Here is a 22,796-nt window from a genome sequence, read left to right on the forward strand (position 1 = left end):
TTTTATCTAAAGAAAATCATCCCTACTAAGATCCAGCATATTGTAGTAACATAAGCCCTGTGTTGCAAGTTGTGATTCTTCAAGATAAGCTAGATATTCAAATTTTAATGCAACATTTCTTTATTTTAGAAAATTGACAGCTAATGCTATTTATATATACAAACAAAATATGGTTGGGAAATAGATGTAACTTGAGGGGTATCAGTTTGTTGCTTTTTGACAAGATACCCTGAACTTATTTGACCCTGCCAATAGGGAAAGCATAATGTGAAATTTATAATAAAAAAACCACAAGGCCAGTTCTGAATCACTACTGAATGATTATTTACATATTTAAATGTCACCTCTAAAATGGGAATAATCATTCCAATTTAATAAGTATGTGAGGATTAATTATGAAAATGGCATATAATACCTCGCATATCAGTATATGTTAGCTATTATTTTTATGTTACTAGTACAGTGATAGGTGCAGTTTAGAACTAGTTGTCAGATTTATAAGATGCAATAGACTTTAGTCAGTCAAACACTATCTCTACTGAGCTTTATAGAAAGATACAGGATGGGAAATACATTCTGTATAAAGATGTATAATACTAATACCTTTATCTCATCAGGGGCCCAGCAGCTACCCAAGGACAAGGCTTCCCTTGCCCTCTCACCCACAAGACTGTGTGGGCTTATGCAGAACAAGAACTTCATACGTGTGCATCTCTTTGACAGAGAGCAGCTGAGGCCTTGGTTTGCCATCAGTTCTATCCACATAGGCCCATAGTCTGCATGCCAATCACAGCTCCACAGATCAGGGTTTCATGGCAAAGAAGGACAACATAACCTTCCATATTTATCTCAAGTCTATAAAGGTTTCCAAGGAAATAGGACTCTGACTTTCATTTTTTCTGGACAGGCTTGGGTCAGCCCAGATGGATATAAACTCTTTTCTTATAATTAGTAACAATCCTTTGGAGGTGAGGTATTAGTTTCCTGTGGATGCTATCACAGATTACCATAGATTTCATGGTTTAAAACAACAAAAATTTATTCTCACATACTTCTGGTGACCAGAAGTCCAAAATCAAGGTGTTGGCAGGACCAGACTCCCTCCAAGTCTCTAGGGGAGAATTCTTTCTCGACTCTTTCAGCTTCTGTTTGCTCTAGGCATTCAATGGCTTGCAGCTGCATAACTCCAATCTTTGCTGCTAGATTGACAGGGCTTCTTTTCTGACTATTGTAAGACATTTGTCTTTGGATTTAGAGCATACTCAGCTAATCCAGGATGATCTTATCTTGAGATCCTTATTTAATCACATCTACAAAGATTACATTTTTTTTTTCCAAATAAAATAACCAATTCCAGAGGTTAGGATATAGACATATCTTTTTGGGGCTACCATTCAGCCTAGGTAGGTAGTGAGCATATTATTGCTCCTACTATATGATTCTCACTCTTGGCAGCCAAGGATATAAGAACATGGGCAGCTAATTAAGACATTATGACCAGTAGGAAGCTAAATGGCTTGGACATGGATTGAATCAGTGATGTCAGTTTCTTTAGCCTTGTCCTTTGCTCTTAGGAGAAAATCGGCTTTTGAAGGGTGGGGATCTAGTCTCTGGGCACCACATCCCCTTTTATTCTTCCTGCTGCAGCTAATAAAGGCCATTTTTATCATTAAAAAAGGAGGGAAAATTGGACATCATAATGAGGACTTTTGTTAAAGACAAATGTGTGGTGTTAAGTGTCCCCTTAGAATGTACCATGACAGCAGTTCAGCTGGGCCTAATATGCGAGTGATTGAGTTGTGTTCCTTTTGGTCTCTCTTTTAAAGTTGGTTTGATTTTTCTTTAATGACCCAGCTCCCAGAAGCATGACTTTGAACTTCTCAATCATGGATCAGTTGATTGGTTTGTAATTTTTCTTTTCTTTTTTTAGACAGGTCTTTCTCTGACGCCCAGGCTGGAGTGCAGTGGCTTGATCTTAGCTCAGTGCAATCTCTGCCTCCTGGGTTGAAGCTATCCTCCTGTCTTAGCCTCCCGAGTAGCTGGGATTACAGGCGAGTGCCACCATTCCTGGCCAACGGTTTATAATTGTTATCATTGCTGATCATTAATGTGTTTCCCAGGAGCTAAAAAAAGCAGTGAGTGTACATGCTTGCTCAGACAAACACTGGATCATTCTTTGCTGAAGGAAGCAATCATTCAAATCCATTTTCTCTAGCCTGCATCTAGGGAATTTGGATTTTAGACTTCATGTATCTGTTAATGGCAGGGGGCTTGGAATTGCAAAACGGCTCCTCATATAGCTTTAGATCTAGGAAAGCATCAGGGGGTTGGCTTATACCTTCCTCCTGAAATAAGAAATTAGCACCTTGTGTGAAAACTCATTCCACACGTTAGTCACCAGGCGAACCTTTGTCCCATGTTAATGTGCTCATCTGGTGTGAATCTATGGCTTCATTTTCTTTTCAGTGTGTAGTGTAATGTATTCTCTCTTAGTCTCAGTTTTATGAAATAATGGGGAAGAAAAAGATGTAGCGAGGTTATTAAACCCTTCTCCAGCCTTGGAATATTCTTAACTCTTACTCTTCTTAACTCATTGAAGTGATTTAACTTTGATTACTCAGATAATTCAGGCGAAAGACCTATTCTCTTGCTTTCACTGTTTAGGCCTGCCAGTGATTACCTGTTTAAGGAAAGGCAGTGGGTTTAACAATTCCATTAAATTTCACACCCTATAAAACACGGAAGTCATTGCAGCATCAGTGCTGCATGAGTTTAATAGTGGGAACTAATGCTTTACGGAACCACACAGTTTACAAAGCACTTTCTATTTATTATTCTATTTAAGTTTTGTGAGATGGGTGTTATTATATCCATTTTAAAAATGAGATAAGTGTAGGGTCAGAGCACTTAAATAGCTAATAGATAACAGTGTCTGTGGTGACACAGCCAGCTAGTTAATGCTGGAGCCGGGACTTGAACCTAATACCTCTTCCTTTCTTTTATACAATATGAGCTCTTTTAATCCAGGCACAGTTGTTCAGGCACTTGAGAGCAAGGACCATGGGAAACTTATTTGTTACAACTGTGGAATTTAAAAGACAGTCGGGACCTTAAGGGTCATTGAATTGTATCACTTAATTTACACAATGGGAGTTGGAGTTATGCTTCCCATTGTCCTTTGAAAACTCTAGGCTTAGTTAGACAGATCTGAGCTTGCGAAGACAAATGCTTCAGCCTTTTTTACAGGGAGTTGAGAAAGCTGAGTTCAGAAAGGGCAAGGAGCTTATCCAAGGCTGCACAGCTGGCTTGTGGTACAGTTGAGAGTTTTGATCCAGATCTCGTATCATTTGGTCCCATGCCTAAGTAGCCTCTTAGGACTTAGAGTGAATTTCACTTACCAGTTTACTTTGGAATTCACATAAGTTTTCTTATAAAGCAATTTTTAAAATGCTGGTTAAATAGGAAGGCCATTCATGGACTTCTGTGTGAGCCATGAAATGCTCTCCAGAAATATAAAGTTACAACTGGGATTCTCTCTGAAATAATTAAGTATCCTAAGAAAGATGTATAAATATTATCCAAAATATCCAACTACAGTGAAACTCTCAACAAAGTCCCCAGAATAGAACTAGAATGAGCCACACTTTCTGATAAACAAACTTAGAAATAATTGATAAATGAAAACACAAATAGATAAGCAGAAGTTTTATTAATTAGAAGTTATAAATATCTTTATTAGGTAATTCCTGGGTCAGAGAGAAAAATCCAAACCACATTTGCTGAATATTTAGAAAATATAGATATCAAAAAAGTCACATATAAGAAGTATTAGGATGTGGCCACAGTTGAACTGAGTGGAAAATTCATATGCTTAAGTATTCACGCCTGTAATCCAAGCACTTTGGAGGCGAAGGTGGGTGGATCACCTGAGGTTGGGAGTTCAAGACCAGCCTGACCAACATGGTGAAACCCCGTCTTTAAAAAAAAAAAAAAGAGTAAGAAAGAAACAATGAATCGATTATTCACTGTGACAAGTTAAAATTATTCTGATAAAAGACCCAACAAAAGCATAAATATGAATTTTATACATATCTATTATTGTTACTTATTTACAGAATTAATTAGAAGAAAGAAGAAAGAGAAGTCATATCAGCAAATTGGTGGAATAGGACGTTCCTGCTCATATTCCCTCAAAGCAACAATAATTTGGCAGCCATCCATGGATGAAAGTGCCTTATGAAAGCTTTGGAATCCAGGTAGGAGGTTTTCAAAACGCTGGTAGAATTCCAGACTGAGGAGGACTATTTGGAAAGGGATGACCTGAGCCCAGGTGTAGGCTTGCTGACCACGGTCCTGGCTACAGACACAGAAATGGCCTCATCCCCTTGTGGAGTGGGTTACGCTCCATCTGGCCTTGGTCCTGCTGCTAGATTCATTCATCAAGGGACACAGGAGGAATCAAGCCTAACTATGCCTCAGGTGACACACCCACCGATCTCAGTCTTAGCTGTAGACCCTTATGTGGCCCTGTAATTTGGCTCCAGCCCCTCTCAGCTGCAGTCTGAGACAGTGTTGACCACCTGCAAACCCAGCAGGCACACCCATCTGTGTCCCCAGAATCACACCTGCAGATCTTGGTATCAGCTGTGAACCCTAAAGTAGCCTTATGACAAGGTGCCATCTCCTTATATATAGTATAGTATACTGCTAGTATGGAAACACTACTGATTTTTGTATGTTGACTTTGTATCCTGTTACTTTGTTGAGTTCGTTTATTAGTTCTAGCAATTTTTTAATGGAGTCATCAGGATTTTCTACATATTTGATTATGTCATCCACAGAGATGATTTTACCTTGTTCTTTTTGATTGGTATGCCTTTAATTTATTTTTCTTGCCCTATTGCTCTAAGACTTTCAGTACTATGTTGAGTAGTAGTGGTGAGAGAGGGCATCCATGTCTTGTTCTGGATCTTAGAGAAAAAGCTTTCAGTTTTTCCATATTCAATATAATGTTAGTTGTGTGTTTCTCGTATATGACCCTTACTGCATTGAGATAAATCACTTCTATTTTATTTTGCTGAGAGTTACCATTTAACATGAAACGATATTATATTTTGTCAAATGCTTTTTCTGCATCTATTGAGATGATCATGTGAGTTTCTTGGCTTTTCATTCTGTTAATGTGGTGTATCACGTTTATTGATTGATATATGCTGAACCATCTTTGCATCCTATGGATAAATCCCACTTGATCATGGTGTATGATTCTGTTAATGTGTTCTTGAATTTGGTTTGCTAGTATTTTATGGAGAATTTTTGCAATGATGTTCATCTTGGATATTGGCCTGTAGTTTTCTTTTCTTGTGCTACAGTTGTCTGGCTTTGAAATCAGGATGATGCTGGCCTTGTAAAATGAGTTTGAAAGTGTTCCTTCCTCTCTAAATATTTTGGAATCGGTTGAGAAGAGTGGCATTAATTTTTCTTTAAATGGTTGGTAGGATTTACCCGTGAAGGCATCTGGTGCCAAGCTTTTCATTCTTGGGAGGTTTTTGATTACTAATTTAATCTGTTTACTCATTAATGGTTTGTTCAGCTTTGCTATTTCTTTGTGATACAGTCTTGAAGGTTGCATGTTGCTAAAACGTTACAGATTTCCTCTAGATCACCCAGTTTGTTGGCATATAATTGTTCATGGTATCCTCTTATGGTTCTTCACATTTCTGTGATATCTGTTGTAATGTCTCCTCTTTCATTTATAATTTTATTTGAATCTTCTTTTTGTCTTGATTAGTTTAGCTGAAGGTTTTTCAATTTTATTTACCTTTTTCAAAAGTAAACTCTTGGTTTCGTTGATTTTTAAAATTATTTTTCTATTTTATTTCTAGTCTAACCTTTATTATTTCCTTCCTTCTGCTAACTTTGGCTGTACAATCATTTTTCTTTAGAGACAGGGTTTTGCTCTGTCACCAAGTCTGGAGTGCTGTGGTATAATTATGGCTCACTACAACCTCAAACTCCCAGGCCAAAGTGATCCTCCCACCTCAGCCTCCTCAGGAGTCACCACACCCAAATAATTTTGTATGTGTGCAGAGCCAGAGTCTTGCTATGTTATCTAGGCTAGTCTCAAACTCTTGGCATCAAGTGATCCTTCTGTCTTGGCCTCTAAAAGTGCTGGGATTACAGATATGAGTCACCATGTCCAGCTCTAACTTTCGGTTTAGTTTCTTCTTTTTATAGTTCCATGAGTTGTAAAGTTAGATTGTGCAGTTGACGTATTTTCTCTTTTTTAATGTAGACGTTTAACATTATAAATTTCCTTGTTAATACTGCTTTTGCTGCATCCTATAAGTTTCAGTAAGTTGTATTTTTTTTTTTTGAGACAGGATCTCATTCTGTCACCAGGCTGGAGTGCAGTGGCACAATTATGGCTCTGCTCACTGCTGCCTCAACCTCCCAGGTTCAGGCAGTTCTCCCACTTCAGCCTCCCGAGTAGCTGAGATTACAGGTGTGTGCCACCATGCCCAGCTAATTTTTGTAAATTTTGTAGAGATGGTGTTTCACTATGTTGCCCAGGCTGGTCTTGAACTCCTGGGTTCAAGTGATCCACTCACCTTGGCTTCCCAAAGTGCTGGGATTACAGGCATGAGCCACCATGCCTGATGTAAATTGTACTTTCATTTTTGATTATCTCAAGGTATTAAAAAATTCCCTTTTGATTTCCTCTTTTACCCAATTATTGTTCAAATATGTGTTATTTAGATTCCAAATGTTTGTGACTTTTTCTGTTTTCTTTCTGTTATTCATTTATAGTTTTATTCATTATGGTCTGAGATGATTCTTGGAATAATTTTAATCTCTTGAATTTGTTAAGACTTGTTTTGGCCGGGCGTGGTGGCTCACACCTGTAATCCAAGCACTTTGGAGGCCAAGGCAGGCAAATCACCTGAGGTCGGGAGTTTGAGATCAGCCTGACCAACATGGTGAAACCCTGTCTTAAAAAAAAAAAAAAAAAAAAAAAAAGACTTCTTTTGTGACCTACCATGTGATCTATCCTGAAGACCATTCCATGTGCTCTTGGGAGAAATGTGTATTCTGCTCCTGTTGGGTGGAGTGTTCTTTAAGTGTCTGTTAGATTCATTTGATCTATAGTGTTTAAGTCAACTGTTTTTTTACTGATTTTTGGACTGAATGTTGTATCCATTATGAAAGAGGGATATTGAAGTCCCTTACTATTATTGCATTGGTATTAATTTTTCCCTTAAGAGCTGTCAATATTTGTTTTATCTATTTAGGTGTTCTGGTGTTGACTGCATATATATTTTCACTTATTATATTTTCTTATTGAATTGATACTTTCATTTTTATGTAATAATCTTTGTCTCTAATGACAGTTTTTGATTTAGAGTATATTTGTCTAATGTAAGTATAGCTACCCCTAATCTTTTGTCCCCTTTTGCATGAAATGTGTTTGTTCATCCCTGCGCTTTCAGTGTGTGTGTCTTTATATATAATGTAAGTCTCTTGTAGACAGCATGTCTCAAGATCTTGCTTTTTAATCCATGCAGCCATTTCATTCCTTTTGTTATGCAGTTTAACTAATTTACATATAAAGTAATTATTGATAAGTAAGGACTTACAATTTTGTTAATTGTTTTTCTGTCTATTGTGTAGTATTTTTGTTCTTTTCTTCCTCTTTGCTGTCTTCGATTATTTGATAGTTTTCTGATAGTGGTTTTGATCAATTTCTTCTTTATCTTTTGTGTATCGATTATATTTTTCCTTTATGATTACCATGAGGTATGTATAAATTTTCTTATAGTTATAATTGTGTATTTTAATTTGATAACAATTTAGTTCAATTGCACACAAAAAAATCTACATTTTTCCCTACTATTTTGTGTTCTGGAAGTCAAAGTTTTTTTTTGGTATAAATTATTTTTATTTATGAGTTTTCTATATATTTAATCACCAATTCTTCAGAAATACTTCAATAATTTTTTAAATTACCACATCTTTAAAATGTAAATAAACTAAGATTTTATTTTTCTTTTCTTCTTTTTTTAAAATTATATTTTAAGTTCTGGGGTACATCTGCAGAATGTGCAGGTTTGTTACATATGTATACACGTGCCATGGTGGTTTGCTGCACTCATCAACCCATCATCTACATTAGGTATTTCTCCTAATGCTGTCCCTCCTCTAGCCCTCAATCCCCAGACAAGAACCAGTGTGTGATGTTCCCCTCTGTGTGACCATGTGTTCTCACTATTCATCTACCACTTATGAGTGAGAACATGTGGTGTTTGATTTTCTGTTCCTTTGTTAGTTTGCTGAGAATGATGGTTTTCAGCTTCATCTATGTCCCTGCAAAGGACATGATCACATCCTTTTTTATGGCTGCATAGTATTCCATGGTGTATATGTGCCACATTTTCTTTATCTAGACTATCATTGATGGGCATTTGGGTTGATTCCAAGTTTTTGTTATTGTGAACAGTGCCACAATAAACATATGTGTGCATGTGTCTTTATAACAGAGTAATTTATAATCCTTTGGGTATACACCCAGTAATGGGATTGCTGGCTCAAATGGTACTTGTGGTTTTAAATCCTTGAGGAATCACCACTCTGTCTTCCACAATGGTTGAACTAATTTTCACTCCCACCAAGTATAAAAGCATTCCTATTTCTCCACATCCTCTCCAGCATCTGTTGTTTTCTAACATTTTAATGATTGCCACTCTAACTGGCATGAGATAGTATCTTGATATAGTTTTAATTTTCATTTCTCTAATGACCAGTGATGATGAGCTTTTTTTTCATATGTTTGTTGGCTGTGTAAATGTCTTCTTTTGAGAAGTGTCTGTTCATATCCTTTGCCTACTTTTTGATGAGATTGTTTGTTTTTTTCTTATAAATTTGTTTAAGTTCTTTGTAGATTCTGGATATTAGCCCTTGTCATATGGATAGATTGCAAAAATGTTCTCCCATTCTGTAGGTTGCCTGTTCACTCTGATGGTAGTTTCTTTTGCTGTGTAGAAGCTCTTTAGTTTAATTAGATCCCATTTGTCAATTTTGTCTTTTGTTGCCATTACTTTTGGTGTTTTAGTCAGGAAGTCTTTGCCCATGCCTATGTCCTAAATAGTATTGCCAAAGTTTTCTTCTAGGGTTTTAATGGTTTTAGATCTTACGTTTAAGTCTTTAATCTATCTTGAGTTAATTTTTGTATAAGGTGTAAGGAAGGCCATTTTCACTTTCTGCATGTGGCTAGTCAGTTTTCCTAACACCATTTGTTAAATAGGGAATCCTTTCCCCATTGCTTGTTTTTGTCAGGTTTGTCAAAGAACAGTTAGTTGTAGAAGTGTGGTGTTATTTCTGAGGGATCTTTTCTGTTCTATTTGTCTATATGTCTATTTTGGTACGAGTACCATGCTGTTTTGGTTAGTGTAGCCTTGTAGTATAGTTTGAAGTCAGATAGCGTGATACCTCCAGCTTTGTTCTTTTCACTTAGGATTTTCTTGAGTATATGAGCTCTTCTTTGGTTTCATATGAAATTTAAAGTAATTTTTTCTAATTCTGTGAAGAATGTCAATGTTTGTTTGATGGGAATAGCACTGAATCTATAAATTACTTTGGGCAGTATGGCCATATTCACGATACTGGTTCTTCCTATTCACAAAGATGGAGTGTTTTTCCATTTGTTGGTGTCCTCTCTTATTTCCTTGAGCAATAGGTTTGTAGTTCTCCTTGAAGAGGTCCTTCACATCCCTTGTTAGCTGTATTCGTAAGTACTTTATTCTCTTTGTAGCAAGGGAGTTTATTCATGATTTGGCTCGATGCTTGTCTATTGTTGGTGTATAGGAATGCTTGTGATTTTTGCACATTGATTTTGTATCCTGAGACCTTGCTAAAGTTGCTTATCCGCTTAAAGAGTTTTTTGGGCTGAGACAATGGGGTTTTCCAAATATAGAATCATGTCATCTGCAAACAGAGACAATTTGACTTCCTCTCTTCCTATCTGAATACCCTTTATTTCTTTCTCTTTCCTGATTGCCTTGGCCAGAGCTTCCAATACTATGTTGAATAGGAGTGGTGAGAGAGGGCATCCTTGTCTAATGCCAGTTTTCAAAGGGAAAGCTTCCAGCTTTTGCCCATTCAATATGATATTAGCTGTGAATTTTTCATATATAGCACTTATTATTTTGAGATACGTTTTATCAATACCTAGTTCATTTAGTTTTTAGCATGAAGGGGTGTCGAATTTTATCAAAAGCCTTTTTTTTTTGTATTTATTGATATAATCATGGTTTTTGTCATTGGTTCTGTTCATGTGATGGATTACATTTATTGATTTGCATATGTTGAATCAGTCTTCCCTCCCGGGGATGAAGCCGACTTGATTGTGGTAGGTAAGCTTTTTGATGTGCTGCTGAATTCAGTTTGCCAGTATTTTATTGAGAATTTTTGCATTGATGTTCCTCAGGGATATTGGCCTCAAATTTCCTGTTTTTGTTGTGTCTCTACCAGGTTTTGGTATCAGGATGATGTTGGCCTCATAAAATGAATTAGGAAGGAATCTCTCTTTTTCTATTGTTTGAATTAGTTTTAGGAGGAATGGTACCAGCTCCTCTTTGTACATCTGGTAGAATTTGACTGTGAATCTGTCTGGTCCTGGACTTTTTTTGGTTGGTATGCTATTATTTGTAACCTCAATTTCAGAACTTATTATTGGCCTATTCAGGGATTTGACTCTATCCTGGTTCAATCTTGGGAAGGTGTATGTGTCTAGGAATTTATCCATTTCTTCTAGATTTTCTAGTTTATTTCCATAGAGGTGTTTATTGTATTCTCTGGTGGTAGTTCGTGTTTTGTGGGATCAGTAGTAATATTCCCTTTATCGTTTTTTATGGCATCTATTTGATTCTTCTTTTTTTTCTTCTTTATTAGTCTGGCTAGTGGTCTATCTATTTTGTTGATCTTAAAAAAAACAGCTCCTGGATTCATTGATTTTTTGAAGGGTTTTTTGTATCTCTATGTCCTCTAGTTCTGCTCAGATCTTAGTTATTTCTTGTCTTCTGCTAGGTTTTGAATTTGTTTGCTCTTGCTTCTCTAGTTCTTTTAATTGTGATGTTAGGGCATTGATTTTAGATCTCTCCTCCTTTCTCTTGAGAGCATTTATTGCTATAAATTTTTCTCCAGACACTGCTTTAAATGCATTCCAGAGATTCTGGTATGTTGTGTCTTTGTTCTCACTGGTTTCAAATAACTTCTTTATTTCTGCCTTAATTTCATTATTTATCCAATAGTCATCCAAGAGCAGGTTGTTCAGTTTCCATGTAGTTATGCAGTTTTGAGTGAGTTTCTTAATCCTGAGTTCTAATTTGATTGCACTGTGGTCTGAGAGACTGTTTGTTATGATTGCTATGCTTTTGCATTTGATGAGGATTGTTTTATTTACAATTATGTGGTCAATTTTAGAATATGTGTGATGTTGTGCAAGGAAGAATGTATATTCTGCTGATTTGGGGTGCAGAGTTCTGTATATGTCTATTAGGTTCACTTAGTCTAGAGCTGAGTTCAAGTCCTGGATATCTTTGTTGATTTTCTGTCTCATTGATCTGTCTAATATTGACAGTGGGGTGTTAAAGTCTCCCACTATTATTGTGTGGGAGTCTAAGTCTCTCTGTAGGTCTCTATGAACTTGCTTTATGAATCTGGGTGCTCCTGTATTGGGGCATATATATTTAGGATAGCAAGCTCTTCTTGTTGCATTGATTCCTTTAACATTATGTAATGCCCTTCTTTGTCTCTTTTGATCTTTGTTGGTTTAAAATCTGTTTTGTCAGAGACTAGGATTGCAACCGCTGCTTTTTTTTTTTTTTTTTTTTTTTTTCTTTCTATTTGCTTGGTAAATCTTCCTCCATCCCTTTATTTTGAGCCTATGTGTGTCTTTGCATGTGAGATGGGTCCCCTGAATATAACACACTGGTGGGTCTACTCTTTATCCAATTTGCCAGTCTGCATCTTTTAATTGGGGCATTTACATTTAAGGTTAACATGTTATGTGTAAATTTGATCCTGTCATGATGCTAGCTTGTTACTTTGTGCCTTAGTTGATACAGTTTCTTTATAACACTGATGGTCTTTACAATTTGGTATGTTTTTGCAGTGGCTGGTACTGGCCGTTTCTTTTCATGTTTAGTGCTTTCTTCAGGAACTCTTGTAAGGCAGGCCTGGTGGTGACAAAATCTCTCAGTATTTGCTTGTCTGTAAAGGATTTTATTTCATCTTTGCTTATGAAGTTTAATTTGGCTGGATATGAAATTCTGGGTTGAAAATTTTTTTCTTTAAGAACATTGAATATTGGTTCCCACTCTCTTCTGGCTTGCAGGGATTCTGCCGAGAGATTTGCTGTTAGTCTGATGGGCTTCCCTTTGTGGGTAACCTAACCTTTCTCTCTGGCTACCCTTAACATTTTTTCCTTAATTTCAACCTTGATAAATCTGACAATTATGTGTCTTAGGATTGCTCTTCTTGAGGAGTATCTTTGTGGTGTTCTCTGCATTTCCTGAATTTGAATGTTGGCCTGCCTTGATAGGCTGGGGAAGTTCTCCTGGATAATATCCTTAAGAGTGTTTTCCAACTTGGTTCCATTCTTCCTGTCACTTTCAGGTACACCAATCAAACGTAGACTTGGTTTTTTCACATAGTCCCATATTTCTTGGAGGCTTTGTTCATTTCTTTTTACTCTTTTTTTCTCTAATCTTGTATTCTGGCTTTATCTCATGGATTTGATCTTTAATCTCTGATGGGCTTCCCTTTGTGGAAAGCAACCTTTCTCTCTGGCTGCCCTTAACATTTTTTCCTTCATTTCAGCCTTGGTGAATCTGATGATTATGTGTCTTGGGTTGCTCTTCTCTAGGAGTATCTTTGTGGTGTTCTTGGTATATCCTGAATTTGAATGTTGGCCTGTCTTGCTAGGCTGGGGAAGTTCTCATAGATAATATTCTGAATAGTGTTTTCCAGCTTGGTTCCATTCTCCCTGTCATTTTCAGGCATACCAATCAAATGTAGATTTGGTCTTTTCACATATTTCTATATTTCTTGAAAGCTTTGCTTGTTCCTTTCTATTCTTTTTTCTCTAATTTTCTCTTCACACTTTTTTATTAAGCTGATCTTCAATCTCTGTTATCCTTTCTTATTCTTGATTGACTTGGCTATTGATGTTTGTGTATGCTTCACAAAGTTATTGTGCTGTATTTTACAACTCCGTCAGGTCATTTATGTTCTTCTCTAAACTGGTTATTCTAGTTAGCAATTCGTCTAACCTTTTTTTCAAAGTTCTTAACTTCCCTGCTTTGGGTTAGAACATGCTCCTTTAGCTTGGAGGAGTTTGTTATTGCCCACCTTCTGAAGCCTACTTCTGTCAGTTTGTCAAACTCATTCTCTGTCCAGTTTTGTTCCCTTGCTGGCGAGGAGTTGTGATCCTTTGAAGGAAAAGAAATGTTCTGGTTTTTTGGAATTTTCAGCTTTTTGCACTAGTTTTTCCTCATTTTTGTAGATTTATCTACCTTTGTTCTTTGATGTTGCTGACCTTCAGATGGGGTTTTTGCATAGATGTTCTTTTTGTTGATGTTGATGCTGTTCTTTTCTGTTTGCTGGTTTTTCTTCTAATAGTTAGGCCCTTCTGCTACAGGTCTGCTGGAGTTTGCTGGAGGTCCACTCCTGACCATGTTTGCCTGGGAATCACCAGTGGAGACTGCAGAACAGCAAAGATTGCTGCCCATTCCTTCCTCTGGAAGCTTTGTCCCAGAGGAGCATCTGCCAGATGCTAGCCAGAGTTATCCTGTATGAGGTGTCTGTCAACCCCTACTGGGAGGTGTCTCCCAGTCAGGATACATGGGGGTCAGGGACCCACTTGAGGAGGCAGTCTGTCCCTTATTAGAGTTCGAGCGCTGTGCTGGGAGATCCACTTCTTCTTTCAGAGCCATCAGGCAGGGACATTTAAGTCTGCTGAAGCTGTGCCCACAGCCACCCCTTCCCCAGATTCTCTGTCCCAGGGAGATGGGGATTTTATCTCTAAGTCCCTGAGTATGGCTGCTGCCTTTTTTTCAAAGATGCCCTGCCTAGAGAGGAGGAATCTAGAGAGGCAGTCTGACCCTAGTACCCTTGCTGAGCTGTGGTGGGCTCTGCCCAGGTCAAACTTCCTTGCAGCTTTCTTTACACTGTGAGTATAAAACCACTTACTGAAGCCTCATCAATGGTGGATGCCCCTTCCCCCACCAAGCTCAAGTGTCCCAGGTTGATCTCAGACTGTTGTGCCAGCAGCTAGAATTTCAAGCCAGTGGATCTTAGCTTGCTGGACTCCTTGTGGGTAGGACCTCCCAAGCTAGACCACTTTGGCTCCCTGGCTTCAGCCCCCATTCCAGGGGAGTGAATGGTTCTATCTCACTGGTGTTCTAGATGCCACTGGGGTATGGAAAAAAAGCTCGGTGTCTGCCCAAATGGCTGCCCTGCCCAGTTTTGTGCTTGAAATCCAGGGCTTTGGTGGTACAGGGAATCTCCTGCTCTGCTGGTTGTGAAGACCATGGAAAAAGCACAGTATCTGGGTCAGAATGCACCATTATTCTGGCTATAGTCTCTCATAGCTTCCCTTGGCTAGGGAAATTATATCACCTGGCCCCTTGCACTTCTGAGGTGAGGCAATGCCCCACCCTGCTTTGGCTCACCCTTTGTAGGCTGTGCCCACTGTCCAACCAGTCCCAATGAGCTAAACTGGGTACCTCAGTTGGAAATGCAGACATCAACTGCCTTCTGCTTCAATCTTGCTAGGAGCTGCAGACTGGAGCTGTTCCTATTCGGCCATCTTGCCAGCAGAAGCCAAAGTTTACTTCTTTTGATATTTTTGAATCCTTTACAAAATTTCTATGGTTGTTATTTTTAATGCTTTTTTCTTTTTACTTTATATTAGAGTTACAAGTAATTTGTGCACCACCATGGCAAGGTTATAGTATTCTGTATTTGACTATATATTTACTTTTACCTGTGAGACTAATACCTTTTTATGCTTTTTACATATAAAATTGATATTTAATGTGTTTTAAATTCTTTTTGAGGAGCTCCTTTAAGCATTTCTTATAGGGCACATCTAGTGGTGACAAACTTACTCAGTTTTTGTTTGTATGGGGAAGGCTTTATCTTCTGTTCATTTTTAAAGTATAGCCTTGCAGGATATAGTATTTTTGGTCAGCATTTTTTCTTTCAGTACTTTGAATATATCATCCCATTATCTCTTGGCCTATATAAGTTTTCTGTTGAGAAATCTACTTATATTCTTATTATGGTTCTTTAGAATGTGAAAATTCACTTTTATCTTGCTGCTTTCCAAATTCTGTTTTTGATTTTTAGCGGTTTAACCATAATGTGTCTTTATGTAGACTTCCTTATGTTCAATCTCCTTGTGGTCCTATAGACTTGTGGGATCTGGCTATTTTCATCCCCTAATTTGGAAATTTTTGGTTATTTCTTAAAAACAAGATTTTTGTCCCTTTCTTTTTCTCTTCTTCTGCTAAGATTTCCATAATGTGTCTATCAGTTTGCTTGATGGTATACCATAAATCTTGTAGGCTTCCTTTATTCTTTTTCATTTTTTTCTTCTCTGAATCAGTAATTTCAAATGACCTGTCTTCAATGTTGCTGATTCTTTCACCTACTTGATTAAGTCTGCTATTGAAACTCTCTACTGCATTTATTAGTTTACTTATTGTATTATTTGTTTATTTATTATTTATTATTACTTTTTGTGTGTGTACCTATTAAATTCTTCAACTCCAAAATTTCTGTTTGGTTCTTTTTATGTTTTTAAATCTCTTTGTTTAACTTCTTATTTTGTTTTTGTGTCATTTTTCTGATTTAATTAAATTGCTTATCAGTATTCTCTTGTAGCTCACTGAGCTTCTTTAAAACAAGTATTTTGAATTCTCTTTCAGGCAATTTGTGGATCTCCATTTATTTGGGGCTGGTTACTGAAGGTTTATTATAATCTTTTGGTGGTTCATGTTTCTCTGATTTTTTTGTGTGCATTCTTTGCATGATTACTGCAGATTTGAAGAATCTTCTAGTACTTTATGAGTTGACTTCAGTAAGGAAAGACCTTCAGCTATAGAGGTGAGAAGGTGCTAATGGGGGTGTGTGCTATAGTGCCTTGTGGCCCTGTAATTTGAAGCACCAATCTATGGCACCAGATCTAGTGGTATGGGGCTTTAAGTGCAGGGGTGTGTGGCAGCTCCAGGTGGGCATAGTGTTTGCAGACCACTGGAGTCTGTGATGTTGGCAACTGGATGGCTCTTGGCAGCAAAAATATGTGGGGGGTGGTCTGAAGTGGTTGTGAAGGCTGTTAGGGTCCTCAGAAGCACCTCTGGGTCCAGTGGAAAGTGTGCCTGGGTAGGTAGGGGCAAGGGCCAGTGGTGTATGTCCATGTGGCAGTTGGGGCTGATGACAGGGGTTGGATTTGACTGTGTGCACATGCATGGCTCCAAGGGTCAGAGCTGGCAGTGTGCATGTGGTGGTGAGGGCTGAGGCCAGTTTAGAGTGTTCAGTGGCTCCACTGGGTTCCGAGTCAGAGTGCCTTTGGTAAACTAGCTGGGACAGGTCTCACAGGAGAAATAGGTGAGGGAAGTGGTGGCTCTGGCAGGTGTGTTCCATGAAGGTAAAATACTATGGGGCCCTCAGTGGCAAAAGTTGCACAGGGTCTGCAACAGCTGCCCAGTTGCTGGTTTCCTCAGTAGCAAAAGCTGCTGGAGTCCTCCTTGGAATGAACTTCTGGGTTCTATGATGGTGATCACTGCAGGGTCCTTGGTGATGAAAGCTGTTCAGGTTTCATAATGACTGCAGAGGCTGCTGAGAACCTCGGTGGTGAAGTCTACTGGGTTCTCTGCAGAGGAGGCCACTGGGGGCTGTAGTGGCACCTGCCATGTGGCTGATTCTAATAGTCCCCACCCCCCCACTTTTTTTTTTGTTTGTTTCTAGCCATTTCCAGCTATCTTAGCTATGTCAGTCTCCCTACCTATCTGGGTGGATGAAACTAAAGTGCGTTCTTTATGCAGTGCCATGAAAGGCTGGGGAAGGAAGCTGGGCTCTCATTCTGTTCTTTTCTCCCACAAGGGGAACTCAGGGGCTGAGGATATCCCTCTCAGCACTAAGCTGTGCCAGCCTGGAAGATAGTGTGATGCAGGCAAAATAAAACTGTCCTTCCTATCCTTTCTGTGCAGTTATTCTTGAATTTTGCTTCACTGTGTTGCTGAAGCTTCTTACCTAGACTTGAACTCTCTCAACTATTTTTGTTTATTGATAGCTATCTAATTTTTGTTGTTTTTTATTTTTATTTTTTTGGTGTGTGGTGAGAATGAAGGCTGAGATCTTCTACTTTACCATCTTGCTGATGTCACTGCTGCTATTGCCAGATACTGTTTTCTTATTTTGAAATTGAAAAACATTATTTCTCAAGAGGAGATATTTTAAATTTGAGACCAGCATGGTGGGTGCCTTGAAATCATATTCTTGTTCAAAATTCAATACGATGTATTTCACTAATGGGATTATTTTCCAAAGCAAGGACAGAAGATTTACTTTGCTTCTGTGTCATTGTGGAATCTGCCCCATTGTTAGTAAAGCAAAGTAACTCTGGAAAAATTGAGCATGACATTTGAAGATTATTGAAATGGGGCAGTGCTTACTGAGATATCGAAGTGGTACATTAAATATAGAAGCAGAGATTAAATTTAGAAGAGGAGTGTCTCAAAAATGTCCTTTTTATAGACAATTTGCATTTAAAACTTTCAACTTGGGGAGGGCATTTGTTTGGATACATTTCTGCCATTGCAGCATTACCCACTACTGTATTAATCACAAAGTAATTCACTTTATCTATTTACTCAGCAAGTATTTACTGAACACAAACACTGTGGTTGCCACTGGAGATAGAGAGCATATTTAATGTTGTAAATATGTTATACCAATAAAATATTTTTTTTTAGCATTCTAAATACTATGGATAAAAGTTACATGAAGCAATGGAAGCTTTTAATACAGTCATGTGGTCATGGAGGGCTTTCTTGAGAAAGTGATGCTTGAACTGAGATTTGAGTAGGATCTACACAGATGACAAGGGAAAGAGAAAAGTATTAATGACGGAGGAAACAGCATGTTCAAAGGCCCTGTGGGGGAAGGGAGCTGGGCAGACAAGGGCTGAAGAGAAACCCAATGTGGCTGGAATGATGAGCACGGGGAGGGGGTTAAGAAGTATGAGATGAGTTTTTTTATTTTTATTTTTTCATTTTATTTATTTATCTATTATTTCAATAGTTTGTGGTGGAACAGGTAGATTTTGGTTAAATGGATAAATTCTTAAGTGGTGATTTCTGAGATTGTTGTGCACCTGTCATCAGAGCAGTAAATACTGTACCCAATGTGTAGTCTTTTATCCTTCACCCCTGTCACTCTTCTCCCCTCAGTCCCCAAAGTCCATCAAATAATTCTTATGCGTTCGTATTCTCATAGCTTAGTTCCCACCTGTGAGTGAGAATATATGATATTTGGGTTCCCATTTCTGCATTGCTTCACTTCGAATAATGGTCTCCAACTCTATCCAGATTGCTGTGAATGCCATTATTTCATTTTTTATGGCTGAGTATTATTCCACTGTATAGATACACCACATTTTCTTATCTACTTATTGGTTAATGGGCATTTAGGCTGGTTTTAACTATTTTGCAATATGTGCTGCTATAAACATGCATGTGCAAGTGTCTTTTTAATATAATGACTTCTTTTCCTTTGGGTAGATACCCAATAATGGGATTGCTGGATAGAATGGTAGTTCTGCTTTTAGTTCTTTTAGGAATCTCCATACTATTTTCCATAGTGGTTAGACTAGTTTACATTCCCACCAGCAGTGTAAAAGTGTTCCCTTTTCACCACATCCATGCCAACATCTATTATTTTTTGATTTTTAAATTATGGCCATTTTTGCAGGAGTAAGGTGATATCTCATTGTGGTTTTAATTTTTCATTTCCGTGATAATTAGTGATGTTGAGCATTTTTTCATATGTTTGTATATCTTCTTTGGAGAATTTCCTATTCGTATCATTTGCCCACTTTTTGATGGCATTATTTTTTTTTTCTTGCTGATTTGTTTGAGTTCCTCGTAGATTCTGGACATGAATCATTTAACAGATGCATAATTTGCAAATATTTTCTCCTGCTCTGTAGGTTGTCTGTTTATTTTGCTGGTTATTTCTTTTGCTGTGAAGAAGGTTTTTTGTTTAATTAGGTCCCATCTATTTAGTTTTGTTTTCATTGCATTTGCTTTTGGGTTTCTGGTTATGAACTCTTTGCCTGAGCCAGTGTCTGGGAGAGTTTTTTTCCGATGTTATCTTCGAGAATTTTTTATGGTTTCAGATCTTTTTTTTTTTTTTAATTGATTTTATTGCATTTTAGGTTTTGGGGTACATGTGAAGAACATGAAAGATTGTTGCATAGGCACACACGTGGCAGTGTGATCTGCTGCCTTCCTCCCCAACACCCACATCTAGCACTTCTCCCCATGCTATCTCTCCCCAACTCCCCTACCCCCACTGTCCCTCCCCTATTTCCCCCCAACAGACCCCAGTGTGTAGTGCTCCCCTCACTGTGTCCATGTGTTCTCATTGTTCAACACCTAACTATGAGTGAGAACATGAGGTGTTTGATTTTCTGCTCGTGTCAGTTTGCTGAGAATGATGGTTTCCAGGTTCATCCATGTCCCTACAAAGGACCCAAACTCATCATTTTTGATGGCTGCATAATATTCCATGGTGGATATGTGCCACATTTTCCCTGTCCAGTCTATCATCGATGGGCATTTGGGTTGGTTCCAGATCTTTGCTATTGTAAACAGTGCTGCAATGAACATTCGTGTGCATGTGTCCTTATAGTAGAACGATTTATAATTCTTTGGATATATACCCAGTAATGGGATTGCTGGGTCAAATGGAATTTCTATTTCTAGGTCCTTGAGCGCCACATTGTCTTCCACAATGGTTGAACTAATTTACACTCCCACCAACAGTGTAAAAGTGTTTCTATTTCTCCACATCCTCTCCAGCATCCGTTGTCTCTAAATTTTTTAATGATTGCCATTCTAAGTGGCGTGAGATGGTATCTCAATGTAGTTTTGATTTGCATTTCTCTAATGACCAGTGATGATGAGCATTTTTTCATAGGTTTGTTGGCTTCATGTATGTCTTCTTTTGTAAAGTGTCTGTTCATATCCTTCACCCACTTTTGAATGGACTTGTTTGTTTTTTTCTTGTAAATCTGTTTTAGTTGTTTGTAAATTCTCGGTATCAACCCTTTGTCAGATGGGTAAACTGCAAACATTTTTTCCCATTCTGTTGGTTGCTGATTCACTCTAATGACTGTTTCTTTTGCTGTGGAGTTTGATTAGGTCCCATTTGTCTATTTTGGCTTTTGTTGATAATATTTTTGGTGTTTTGGTCATGAAGTCCTTGCCTACACCTATGTCCTGAATGGTTTTGCCTAGATTTTCTTCTAGGGTTTTTATGGTGTTAGGTCTTGTGTTTAAGTCTTTAATCCATCTGGAATTAATTTTAGTGTAAGGTGTCAGGAAGGGGTCCAGTTTCTGCTTTCTGCACATGGCTAGCCAGTTTTCCCAACACCATTTATTAAACGGAATCCTTTTCCCATTGCTTGTTTTTGTCTGGTTTGTCAAAGATCAGATGTTTGTAGATATGTTGTGCTGCCTTCAAGACATCTGTTCTGTTCCATTGGTCTATATCTCTGTTTTGGTACCAGTACCATGATGTTTTGATTACTGTAGCCTTGTAGCCCAAAATCTCCTGAAACTGATAAGCAACTTCAGCAAAGTCTCAGGATACAAAATCAGTGTGCAACAATCACAAGCATTCCTATACACCAATAACAGACTTAAAGAGAGCCAAATCAAGAACGAACTGCCATTCACAATTGCCACAAAGAGAATAAAATACGTAGGAATACAACTAACAAGGAACGTAAAGGACCTCTTCAAGGAGAACTACAAGCCACTGCTCAACGTAATAAGAGAGGACACAAACAGATGGAGAAACATTCCATGTTCATGGTTAGGAAGAATCAATATCATGAAAATGGCCATACTGCCCAAAGTAATTTACAGATTCAATGCTATCCCCATCAAGCTACCAATGACCTTCTTCACAGAACGGGAAAAAAACACCTTAAACTTCATATGGAACCAAAAGAGAGCCCGCATAGCCAAGTCAATTCTAAGCAAAAAGAACAAAGTGGGAGGCATCACACTTCTGGTTTCAGATCTTATATTTAAGTCTTTGATCTGTTTTGAGTTGATTTTTGTTCAAGGTGAAAGATGAGGATCCAGTTTCATTCTTCTATATGTGGCTTGCCAATTATCCCAGCACCATTTGATGAATAGGATGTCCTTTCCGCACTATATGTTATTATTTACTTTGTTGAAGATCAGTTGGCTATATAACTATTTGGCTTTAGTGCTAGGTTCTCTATTCTGTTCCATTGGTCTACATGGCCATTTCTATACCAGTGCCATGCTGTTTTGTTAACTATAGCCTTGTAGTATAGTTCAAAGTTGCGTAATGTGATGCCTCCAGATTTGTTGTTTTGCTTTGTCTTGCTTTGGACTATGCAGGCTCTTTTTTGGTGCCATATGAATTTTAGGATTGTTTTTTGCTAGTTCTGTGAAGAATGATGATGACATTTTGATGAGACTTGCACTGAATTTGTAGATTGCTTTTGGCAGTATGGTCATTTTCACAATGTTGATTCTACTCATCCATGAGCATGGAATGTGTTTTCATTTCTTTGTGTCATCTATGATTTCTTTCAGCAGTGTTTTGTAGTTTTCCTTGTAGAGATGTTTCACCTCCTTGGTTAGGTATATTTTACTGTATTTTTTTTTTTTTTTTTGCAGCTGTTGTAAAAGGGATTGAGTTCTTGGTTTGTTTTTCAGCTTGGTTGTTACTGGTGTATAGCAGTGCTACTGATTTGTGTACATTGACTCTGTATCCTGAAACTTTACTGAATTCATTTGTCAAATCTGGGAGCTTTATGGATGAGTGTTTAGAGTTTTCTAGGTATATGATCATATGTCAGTGAATAGTGACAGTTTGACTTACTCTTCACTAATTTGGATGCCCTTTATTTCTTTATCTTATCTGATTCTTCTGGCTACTACGTGAAATTAGGTTTTGGGAAGAGGCAGAAGTTAAGCTATCAATGCCTTTCATCTATTTATGAAAGAATATTAAACACTATTGCTATCTTTAGATCAAAGAGAAAGCCATGGGCAGAGGGGGGTATAGACATTATCAAATTTTTGCTTAGAAAAGACTTCCCCATCTGAACTCTACAGATCCAATCGTGGTGGGGGGGGTGGTATTAAGAGAGGATGTTGGATCAACTATTTAAGAAGGCTACTTTGCACCTGAAGGCATCAGGACACCAAATATCACCCATGTCATGTGGGCTGAGCTAGAATTTCTATTTTCATTGCATCTTTTGATTAAGGTAGTAGAACAAACCTTTTAAGTATTACTATTATTTCTCTAATGACCAGTGATGATGAGGTTTTATTCATAGTTTGTTGGCCGCATACAGGTCTTCTTTTGAAAAGTGTCTGTTATATCCTTTGCCTACTTTTTGATGGGGTTGTTTGTTTTTTTCTTTTAAATTTGTTTAAGTTCTCTGTAGAGTCTGATTATTA

This window comes from Sapajus apella, unplaced genomic scaffold (assembly GCF_009761245.1).
Source record: "Sapajus apella isolate SASKATOON/1434 unplaced genomic scaffold, GSC_monkey_1.0 scaffold23, whole genome shotgun sequence".
NCBI lineage: Eukaryota > Metazoa > Chordata > Mammalia > Primates > Cebidae > Sapajus > Sapajus apella.